Below are 12,523 nucleotides of genomic sequence, written 5' to 3' on the forward strand. Positions count from 1 at the left end.
GTGCCTGAGTTATGGCTCCTTACATGAAAAATCGTAACAAAATGGCCGCATCGTTTGAATGAAATCGCTCCCGGCATCTCTGAGATATCTGCGTGAACGGACGCACGCACGCACGCACGGACACGACCAAACCTATAAGTCCTCCCGGACGGTGGTGTCCGTGGGGACTAATAAACCACACCCAGTACGGTATGTGACGAGATTTTGACCAGTTCACGAACTATGTGCATGGGCGATAGCGAACGCATCAATACGTTGAATTAAGTTGTCAAAATCGAGTGGTATACCCTTTGCTGAGTTGGTTTATTGCTATTATATCATAATATTGAATTGAAATTCTGGCCTAAAACGTCAAAAGGAAATCTTTCTCTAGCTGAGAGCTCGTGCCTGTTCGTATCGTGCTATATTGCGAATATAGTATGGTTATTTTCGCGTCTGACCAATCAGACCGCATTATTTGCGCCATCCATATACTCGTATGATATAATTCTCCTTATCTAATAGTAGCAAAGTATTCATACATAGATGCATTGCAGTTGCAGTTTCTTTTTGTATATTTGCCTGAACATTCTTTCACCATGCAAAACACGCCTCATACTTATTTTAAAGCTCGTGTTTGAAAAAACTTGTCGTTTCTTCAAATTCTATATTTGCTTACAGGATTTTTCAAACATTTTGAAATTTCCGTCCACCGTACCGTTTGTTTAAAGGGAATAGACTGGCAGTTCACCTAATGCATATGCCAGATGATATCCATGTATGTTTGTCTTTTCTTCAACATTATTTTACATATAACCCTGAAGAAAGCTCAATATAAAAATTGTATCACTCGTACGTTTCTCCTGAAAACTGTGAGAATAAAATCTAGAATACATTCCTGCATCTGAAGCATACTAAAGTTGCCTTGCCTTCAGTTAATAAGTTGTATCAAACCATTCATTTTCTCTGCAATCATCGTTTCTGTTCAGTGTCATTGTTCGAATTTCTGAATTACGTCTACAAGAAATCTGGGCAAACAATATGTCGTCATATCTCTTTTGAGACTGTAAATCAATTGCTTCAGGCTTACTACAGTATTGGGCGTTCCAGAACAATGTATACCAAGTATTTATGTAAAACCGGATGGAAACGGAATCAAAGTGATGATTTACTACCAATGTATTTTTACTTCATGATATCAAATACGACGACGGAAAAATTAAAACTACTAAAGAAGTGGCAAAAATCAAGAAGAAAAGTACAGTATACTTATATAGAATAGAAAAATCACAAATCAGCGAAACGTAAAATGGAACACATATTATAGAGCATTTTTACTTATTAACATCTCTGTTAGACTATGAAAATTGCATTTTTGGTAAGTGTACATAGGCTTCATAAATACTGGTTTGACCATTTACAGTCAAAATTGTAAAACCTTGTCCACTCTTTTGTGAATTCAATCTCATTCTTACAAGAATTTGAAAAATCTGGTTGTTGAGTTTATTGCTTGCTTTAAACTCATTTCATATGCCATAATATGAAAGGATGCTTACGTTCTGTTTGTGCATTCTCCCAGTTGCTTGAATTGTATCTACTGCCTATCCTCGCCGTCTCTAAGGCAATATAAGAAAACCTAAGGGTGTTATAATCTGAAAGTGCGACAGGACAACAGCATGCAAAACGTGAATATCTCAATAAAAAGGCCTCACATAATGTTTGCCTTATGATATGTACATTCTAACTGAATAAACTCTGCATACTTTAGACCTTCAAGGACACAGCATGTAGACTAGTCAATTTTGCATCACTGAAGTAATATAAAGCAGAACAAATTTCAGATTATTTTGAATGTGTGTGGCCTTTTGCCTCCAAGCATAATACAAAAAAAAACCCGGAGCACTTCATTTCTATATTTAATGTCGCAATTCTTCTGTACCTTTATTTGAGTCCTCAGATAAATTTCCATCAGACAGCGTCTTTTGATATCGCTTTGTTTGCTCTTCTCCGAAATCATTTACACTATTTCCATATCACCAACTTCATTCGACTGCCATTTCTTCATCAGAAGGCAATGTTTCTTAAAGCTTTCTCTGCTTTCTTTGAAATCTTAAACTTTTCATAGTGTATTACCAGCCTTTCATTAAAAACTTCTTATTAAGTTTTTTAGTACACCAGCTGTAAATCTAAAAATAGACACTAACAGTTCAATACGAAGACACATGTAAACTATAGTTTTTTTTAAAAGTTACATAGGCCAAGAGCTTATAAATTACAGCACTCATAAATGCAAAATATTCAAAACGAGGTGGTGGCATGTCGAGAAAAAACACTTCACAGTAATATACATCTTACTTTTGCGTAAATCAGAAAGAGAAAAGTAACAGGTGTGTTCCATTTTAAGTGAATAATCTCAATACATTTGCAAATAACACATTGTATGCTCCTTGTATTTACCGTGAGTGCAGGTAGATGGACACGGTTGGCTTTTTATCGTCGTCTACGTCCGTCGTTCTACTTCTGTGCACGTGGGTCTTCAGTACCAGGCGCCAAATGTAAATAATTATTTTACACATTAGAAGAACATATTCATACGAAAGGGTGTATTTGCATGCATTTATCAATAAAAAACTACTATAGCATAAGTATAAATAAATCAATACAGACATAAGTAAATACATATATGAGTGAAAAAAACATACATATATGTGAACCAATTCACACAAGACCTATGAAGACAGACATATACATACATACGTGCATACGTACGTGCATACATACATACATACATACATACGTACGTGCTACATACATACATACATACATACATACAATACATGCATGCATACATACATACATACATACATACATACATACATACATGCATACATACATACATTCATACATACACATACATGCACTCACGCACGCACGCACATACATACACACATACATACATACATACATACATACATACATACATACATACATACATACACAAGCCCATATGCACTCATGCACGCACGCACGCACATACATACATACATACATACATACATAGCCCATATGCACTCATGCACGCACGCACGCACATACACACAAACCCACACACTCATATACATACATACATACATACATACATACATACATACATACATACATACATACATACATATACATACATACATACATATATACATACATACATACATATACACACATACAGGATCGAAAAGTTTACATGAGGGGAACGAAGTACGCATGCGTATATCCACTCGCACACACACACACTGCTACTCGGAAAAGTTTACATGAGGGGGAACGAAATACGCATGCGTATATCTACTCGCACACACACACACACACTGCTCTGAAAAGTTTACATGAGGGGGAACGAAATACGCATGCGTATATCTACTCGCACACACACACACACTGATCCACGCCGCCCTGGAAGATATCCTATAATGCATTGCTGTAAGCCCAACGCCTAAACCGGAAATAGGCTCATTTGGCGTCAAGACACCAAGGCGAGCGGACCGGCCTCGCTCATCCAATCTTGCCGCATATGGCAAGCAATTGCGATAATGACGAATGCTTTATTTCCAAAAATCAGTAAATGACATGCTTATCCATCCGTACTTCAGTGAGACACGTTCCCCAGTCAGTAAATGACAATGGGGCCGGGGTACCCCAGGCCTCCCACAAGTATCAGAGTGTTCACAGCCCCGTGGATAGCTGTGATATCGCAGCGGTACTCGTGGCGAACGCGATCGAGTCATTGGGGTCATCGCCACAGGGACTGTGGCGATGACCCCAAACCAATGACCCGAGCGCGTTCGACACGCCACAAGTACCGCTGCGATATCACAGCTACCCCGTGGATTGTTGTAGCGAAGCCAGCAGTTTTTCTCACAGAAACAAGTTGCATAATGTACTCAGTAAAACGTTGTCAGGTATATGTAACATGAAAACTGACTGAGGTCGAAGTGACTAAGGCACCGGGATTGATTTGACCACAAACAAAGACAAGAGGGTGTGAATTACTTGGGTCAAAACGGACAGGGGTCGAGGTGACCTGCTGCCCCGTCCTCAACTGCAGGCCTGACGGCCTGGCTATGTTTACATAAGGCGTCCACATTTTAGAAAATCACTAAAAGTAGGCAGAAAGAAAGCCCCATTACGTGAAAACGCTAGGGGTCGATAGGGGTCGGATGACAGTTTGACACATTTCGTACCATTAAGAGTCGAATGATACTACATTGACCGGGTTGACCATATGACTTTCATCAAAAAACGTCCGGGGAAAAGTGAATACATTTGATGTTTGACCAAACTTTACAAAGCATCAATTTTTCGATCAAAAAATTCACGCGTAGAACTAATGAAAATTTGTAAAAAAATACCACTGCCTTGTACATCAGGCACTAAAATGTCGTAGGCGTGAAAATGAGTTTATTAGAAAATACACATTGGCTCTTAATATTAGTTTGAAAATTCCAGTTCTCCGTACTCCGTTGCTGTCTAGTTCCAGTGGGCATACTTGGCATTCCAGACATTCATTCCCTGCTGAGTGGAGCTACGTACGATCCTGAGTAAAGTAAGCAGAGAGTTTAGAGAGCAGAGAGTTTAGCAGTAAAGCTGTTGCTGTAGTTCCTGTTGAATGCTGTATTTAACCATTAAAGAATATAAGCCGAATGGCAGAGAGCTGTAATACACGACTCCCAGTGTTTTATTGGCCTGGGTTGGGCCGTTAACCCCAGCAGAACTTCGCCGGCATGGCAGGTACCATTAAGTCAGAAACCCTTACGGGGCCTCTAAGCAGTGTAGTATTACTCAGGCCGGCTACCACTTTATCACTGTGTAAAGCCCTGTACGAACCCGACTCACGACACAAAGGCAAGAAAGAGAAAAAGTGTCGCACATCTTTGTCATCGTCACTAGCCTTCGACGCCACGAGGTACGTAGAGTCCGAGTTAGGAGTGAGCTCCCCGGTGTGGCACTTCGGGCCTGCAGATCGTCGCGTCAGTGTGTGTATCTCAGAGAGAGTAGCAATGTGTGTGTTGTGTTTGTTGTGTGTGTGTGTGTGTGAGTGTGTAAGTGTGTGTGTGCGAGTGGATATACGCATGCGTACTTCGTTCCCCCTCATGTAAACTTTTCAGAGCAGTGTGTGTGTGCGAGTAGATATACGCATGCGTATTTCGTTCCCCCTCATGTAAACTTTTCCGAGTAGCAGTGTGTGTGTGTGTGTGTGTGAGTGTGTGTGTGTGTGCGACTGGATATACGCATGCGTACTTCGTTCCCCTCATGTAAACTTTTCGATCCTGTATGTGTGTATATGTATGTATGTATGTATGTATGTATGTATGTATGTATGTATGTATGTATGTATGTATGTGCGTGCGTGCGTGCGTGAGTGCATGCATGCATGTATGTATGTATGTATGTATGTATGTATGTATGTATGTATGTATGCACGTACGTATGCACGTATGCACGTACGTATGCACGTATGTATGTGCGTGCGTGAGTGCATGTATGTATGTATGTATGTATGTATGTATGTATGTATGTATGTATGTATGTATGTATGTATGCACGTACGTATGTATGTATGTATGCACGTAGTATGCACGTATGTATGTATGTGTCTGTCTTCATGTCTTGTGTGAATTGGTTCACATATATGTATGTTTTTTCACTCATATATGTATTTACTTATGTCTGTATTGATTTATTTATACTTATGCTATAGTAGTTTATTTTTATTGACAAATGCATGCAAATACACCCTTTTCGTATGAATATGTTCTTCTAATGTGTAAAATAATTATTTTACATTTGGCGCCTGGTACTTCAGGATGAAGAAACGTCAGAACTTGCAATCACTAAACATTTCTTTGATAAAGCACTGTCTTGCATTTGTTATAAGCAAAATGTACATCAATATATCAACTGTTCCGTTAATTGGTTGATTTTCTGAAAAGATAATATCTCAATCTTTAAGTTTATCTCCTTTGCAAGATATTCCTTGTCTTGAAGTCAGTTTTGAAAATGTCCAATGGGAACATTTAACATTTCGATCCAAAATTTGCGAATGTTCAATTTTCCAAGTAAAATTAAAAGTCTGACAGATTTTCTATGTGTGTCTATTTTACTCTCTTTACACTCTGAGAAAATAATATTCGGTAGTATATTTTTTTTCATCTTATTCCAGCATCTTGAAGCAATTGATCATTTTAAAAACTTACGTTCTAGAGAATCTACACCCTTAAAACTGAATACAAAAAAGTGTCTTTTATCTTCCAAACATACAAATACTTGTGAAAGTAAACGATGCAAAAATTTCCATTGACACTCACTTAATTGGCTTTACATTTAATATGCATTTCTCCAAATACAATTAATTTCGATTCTCTATGAATTACACGTAAATTTTGAAACCATTTCCAGAGTTGACGCCTTGGGCTTTCTGTACGCTTTTGTATATACATCGAATACCTTGCATCACTCATGTCAGTTTGCTCAAAGGAATTTTACTACAATTGACAGTAACCTCAAATTTCCATCTGAAGAACCAGTGAAATAAAAGCAAGGATATTTCCTAGACCAACCTAGTAAATGAGATCTGCATTGTGATTCACGATATACAAAGCGTTGAAAACATAGAATTCTTTGGCGTGTTCTCCCAAGTAATTTACATATTTCCGCAATCGCAAAACTTCGGTACACCTGAGCCTGCATATTGGTCATGGTCCCTATTGAAATTGTAGAAAGTAATACATGCATTTATGATTTATCAAAGAGGTTATGTTCTTATTAACTCGCATTACGTAGACTAACGAATATTTATGTCTGCTAGTAGGTATCCATGCTGCAGTTCAAGTCTTTAAATGGTGAATCAAGTGCCATATATATTGAAATTAACCACTGTTGCTGCAATGAATAATTTACTATTAAAAGATTGACGCAAATAGTTAAGGTCAAAGCTGTGACAAAGAGACACAAACTCATTACTGAATTGCAATATAGTTCAGCTTCTTTTAGATGAATTAAGATTTTATAATTCTATAACGACTTTCGGGTGAGCTTATTTTACATATGTGCTTGGTATTTTCTATTTCTATTATATGAATATGAAATGTCATACCAGTTTCTCTTTGAGGCAGTGCAAGCTCCCATGATATCACTTTCTTCAATGAAGAGACTGCCAAGGCTTGCATTCAGTCCTCCCTACCACTCCAGGTTTTGGCACTGTAAATTACGAGGCAAAAGGAATATATATGGTGATACAACAATGCACATTTCGACATGACCATAAAAATAACTGCAGCTTCAATATTACATCAGTAGATAAAATATCACAAGTTACCATCATCCAAATGTAAAACAGGAACCTACCAATAGTATAGGCGACGAAGTTGCATATATCACAAACAACATGGAATTCAGTGATTCCAAACTCGAAATGATGTGACAAAGTTTAGAGAAGAAACATTCAGGGAATAAAGGAGAAAGTTACACTTGAATATATTTGTCCAGTTAGAATGTCAGTTAATCATATTGTACGACCTCTTCTGGTTTTCATTTTACATTTTAAGTTTTACTTATTGCTTTATTGCAAAGAAACAAACATCTTTATGTTTCAGCTATTTTTGTAATATACTATTTAGTATGTGTTCGTAAAATAACACTAAAGAAACAACAAAGAACATCGGAGTTTGAGCTCCTTGCGTGTTGACATGAAACATACTTTTATTTTTGAAAATAACTGCCTAGCAACCTTTCTACTACTATAGCACTGAGAAGCGAAATTCGATGGTAGCGAGTTATTACATTACCTAAAATATGTAACGAACATTGGTAAGCTTTGCCCAATGGTGGGAATCATAACATGAATGTCAATACCTTATGCTGAGCTCGCTCACAGGTGTGACCTGCTACATATTATGAGTTAGCGATAAAAGTGCTGAATGTCAGACGATTAATCTAGTTTAGGAGAGACTAGTAGATTTGTGGGCGATCTGCTGGTAGACTAGGAGAGTCGTAAACTTTGTGAGATAAGAAGTAGTACGGAAAAAATAAGTTCAAGGCACAAGTTTTCAAACTGTTGTTGTTAGTGATTTATTCACCAAATCAAGCTTGACTTGGCAATGGGCAGAGAAAATACTGTTCGTCGCTTTCTCTATTTTTGACAGCGATAGTAGAAAGTGTTACCAGGCAACAGTGGTTGTTGTAACAGAACATCAGCTTTCATTGAACACATAATTGTGATCACTGTCGGTGTCAGTTCGAGAGTCGTTTCCTTGGTGCAATTCTTTGAAGAATACAAATTTCGATTCATGTCGTTGTCAGATCTATTGACATTCAGAAAAGGCAATCCATAGAAAGTCGGTGATACAAGAGGCGTTTTATCATTTATTTTGAAAATCCATACATCAAATGAGATGGACATGGTTGAGCTAATGTTGTTTACTTTATTGTTCCTCTTTGAAATCTTGGTAAGGATATACAGTAACTTGCTTCATGACAGAGGTTGGTTCTTCTTTGTATAACTAGACCGGTATTCAATTATTAATAGTAAATCACAGTGTACAATTCAGGAACTTACCAAATGTACTAAATATCTTACCGTGGCAAATATTTACGAGAAATAGTAATTGTTTTAAAATGAGGCTACAGGGCGTAAGATAAACACGAAGTATGCATAAAACAAGCACTTCCGTAATGTTCAGAATACGGATAATCCAAACTGAGAGGCATCATGGGCCAGTGGCTAGAGCAGTGGACGCACGATCACAGGATGGTGAGTTCGAGCCCCGGCATGGCCATGGTGTTGTCTCCTTGAGCCAGGGCACTTTATTCCTCATTGCTTCTCCCACCTAGGAGTGATGGGTACCTGGTAGGACAGTGGTTGTAATGTGTGCGTTTAGCTCTGCTGCGCTTATTGCCTGCACATGTGAGCTGTTGTTTGCTCCCCAGGGAGTTGAGTGGTATCATATTTAGGTCCAGTGACAGCACATATACTTGTGGATATGTGTACTATATAAGAACCCATTATTATTATAATTATTATCATTAACCCGTTAAAAGTTTCAAACACATGATTGACAATATTTTGGTCCTTTTCAGCTTTTCTGGTATTCTTTCTCTAATCAAATCCAATGTTATTCGCTTGAATAATGACACCACTGTTTCCATATTTTTTCTATTTTTTAAGGGTTTAGCTCAGGTGTACTTGGATACGACATCCATTCAAATGAACACGAATATACCCATATTTATATTTCAGTATTTGACTCACATCAGCCAAATCTGCCAGAATCTGTTTATCCATCCACTCAACAACCATCAAAGATGTTGGATATTGCCATGTCATTTGTTGGTATTTGTATATGTTCCATGGTGTTGACGAAAGTATCTCCTATAAAAATGTGGTTTCGGTTTTCCTTTGTCTCGTACCGTGGTAGACAGCATTCCTTCGTCCGCAACTTTCTGGATCATAATACACCTCCCGACGTACAGAAAATCTGCAGAGATAGAGGTATGGCACGTTATAACCTTTGGTCTGAAAAACGTATGTGTTTTAAAAAGTGACTCCATTCACACATACTTGCAACAATTCTTTTTTGACTTTGAAAAATAAGAGAAAGAAGTAATGCAAAAACAATTCATCGTTGATGACACAGTCCCCACTTGTTAATGGGTACTTGATTACAGGTCCTCAAAGAGGATAGAGTCCTCTTCATTAGGTCTGTGATAAAAATACTTTTGAATAAATTCGCTTGATACATGTCTGAGTTGTAGTTCAGGACATGAAAAAAATACCGCAATTATACAGTGTCGCTCACAGTTTATCAGAATTGGTACATATTACCAGTATGGGTACCAAAGATCAACCAGAAAAACAAGAATGACAAAAGCAAATAAGGTCTGCAACTTAGGTACTGGAGGTCATCTTTAGGAACATGCATATCAACTACTATAGCAATGGGACAAGCAGATCCTACATACATAAGCAAATGTCAACAAAAAATTAGCTAGAGAAGCTTGACAAAAGAAAAGGTGGAGAGTGGGGATAAAAGAGTACATGTAGGAAAAATATAAAAAGGGATCTTTTAAAAAGGAATGCTACCTCATCAATCTTCTATCCCCTACCCCCTCCTGAATATCAAATGTTCCACCCCTTGATCATGTTTACATAAGACCAGCGCAGTATATTTACAACTTTGCCGATGTTTTAATTAATACTATGAGTGCTATCATTCAAATGTAAATAGCACTTAATCAGTTACAGATAGTGAAATTCCTTCCACTGTGGGGGGAATTATGACATCTGGAATTATCCTGGATCCAAATTTCTCATCAGTTCTTGTGTGTCTTACATGCGAAAGTTGCAAAAATTGATTCGCAATTAAAAAAATTACCTCAGCTCTGTTTTGAGGATCAAATTTTACTACAAATTGATATTAAACAAGACAAAATTATGTTCACAGCCTTCGAAACTGTCTCACAACAAATCCTTGATTGGTGTAGGTCATTTAAGGTCACAAAAGAAAATTACCTAAAATATAAGTATTTAGGGGTTTCACAACACTTTGAGCAGAAAATTTATCAAATAACATCCCTCGGGACTTTTGTACCAAATTACAAAGCTATCAGACAAGCAGTTTTCTTGACCATATGACAAAATTGTCTTAAAAATAAAAATTTGTATATTTCACGACAATTTCCACATATCTAACTATTGTCATCCTGGACATCTGTACACCAGATGTAAAAGCCGTCTGTCCAGGGGCTTTAAAATGAAAATATTTTTTACAATTGACCAAAAATAACAAAATTGCCCCAAAACAGTTTATATTCCAATTTTGTTGTAATTTCGACAATTAGAAGGGTAACACCCTTGCAAACATCCAATCAAAATTTGAGAGCAATTGGGCTAGCGGTTTCAGAGAGAGAAGAAATTTTACTTAAAATGAGAAAAATAACCAAAACATTCAGCAAAAATATAAATTCAAGATATCTTCACGGTATTCATCAAACTGATTTGGATCAACCTTAGTAACCTGTATACCAAATATCAAAGCTATCAGAACAGTTGTTTTTGAATAAAAAAAAATTGACCAGAAATTCGAAAAATTGCCCCAAAATTACAAATATAAAGTTCAATTCAATTTGTATACACTTGACTGATGTCATCACGAGGAACATGTATACCAACTTTCAGAGCAATCAGATGAATGGTTTCAGAGTTAAACATTTTTTTACTAAAAACTGAAAAAAATACCTGAAAAATAGGAACATGCAAATTTCATCCTAAATTTTACACACCTGCTTTAGAATACCTAAAGGAACCTGCACACCAAGTTTCAACCCTATCTGACCAACGGTTACAGAGTTTTAGCAATTTGCAGGGTTTTCCTTTTTTCCCCTCATTTGCATATTTTTGACACTGACAAGTTCATTTGAACAAATTCACATCTCCACCCCTAGGTGCACCTGTACACCAAATACTAAGACAGTTCTGCCGTTTAGCTGTTTTTGATGTGGACGGACATACATACATACATACATACATACATACATACATACATACATACATACATACATACATACATACATACATACATACATACATACATACATACATACAGACAGACAGACAGACAGACAGACAGACAGACATGCAAATGGGATGCAAATGAACTGATTCAGCTTATACGATTACCTCACATTGGTATACCAAATGTGAGCTAAAAATAGTAATAAAATGGCCACATGGTGGCCATATTGGATCGAATCACAAAACAAATCAATGTGCATAAGTATGACACAGGTCAATGTCCTTTTAGCAACTTGTTTAAAATCGGTTGAACTATGCCTGAGTTATGGCTTTGTACATGAAAAAATCGTAAGAAAATGGCCGCACTGCGGCCATATTGGATCGTATCAAAAAACAAATTAAAATGCATATGTATGACATTGGTCGATGTCCTTGTACCAAGTTTGAATAAAATTGGTTGAGATATGCCTGAGTTATGGCTCTGTACATAAAAAATCGTAACAAAAGGGCCGCACGGCGGCCATATTGGACAATATCACAAAACAAATTGATGTGCATAGCTATGATATTGGTCAATGTCCTTGTACCAACTTTGAATAAAGTCTGTAGAAACATGCCTGAGTAATGGCTCTGTACATGAAAAAATCGTAATAAAATGGCCCCGTGGCGGCCATATTGGATCGTATCACGAAACTAATTGACGTGCATATCTATGACATTGGTCGATGTCCTTGTACCAACTTTGAATAAAATCAGTTGCAACATGCCTGAATTATGGCTCTGTACATGAAAAAATCGTAATAAAATGGCCGCCTGGCAGCCATATTGGATCGTATCACAAAACAAATCGACGTGCATCTGTACGACATATGAAGTAATCCTTGTACCAAGTTTGAATGAAATTGCTTCAGGCATCTCTGAGATATCTGCGTGAACGGACGCACGCACGGACATGACCAAACCTGTGTCCCCCCGGAC

At 37.4% G+C, this 12,523-nt stretch overlaps 1 protein-coding gene across 3 annotated transcripts in view; it reads right to left on the minus strand.

Annotated features, from left to right (window-relative positions):
- The window catches only part of LOC139152643 (TNF receptor-associated factor 2-like), a 64,589-nt gene that overhangs the window by 11,902 nt on the left and 40,164 nt on the right, over positions 1–12,523 (minus strand). Inside the window, exon 1 of one of the 3 annotated variants that reach the window (XR_011556676.1) lies at positions 1,536–2,533. The exons of the other annotated variants lie outside the window; for them this stretch is intronic. The gene's annotated coding sequence lies outside the window, so the exon portion shown is untranslated. Of the gene's footprint in view, positions 1–1,535; positions 2,534–12,523 lie in introns of those variants that run through there. 3 annotated transcript variants of the gene reach the window in all.

The sequence above is a fragment of the Ptychodera flava genome, chromosome 16 (assembly GCF_041260155.1).
Source record: "Ptychodera flava strain L36383 chromosome 16, AS_Pfla_20210202, whole genome shotgun sequence".
NCBI lineage: Eukaryota > Metazoa > Hemichordata > Enteropneusta > Ptychoderidae > Ptychodera > Ptychodera flava.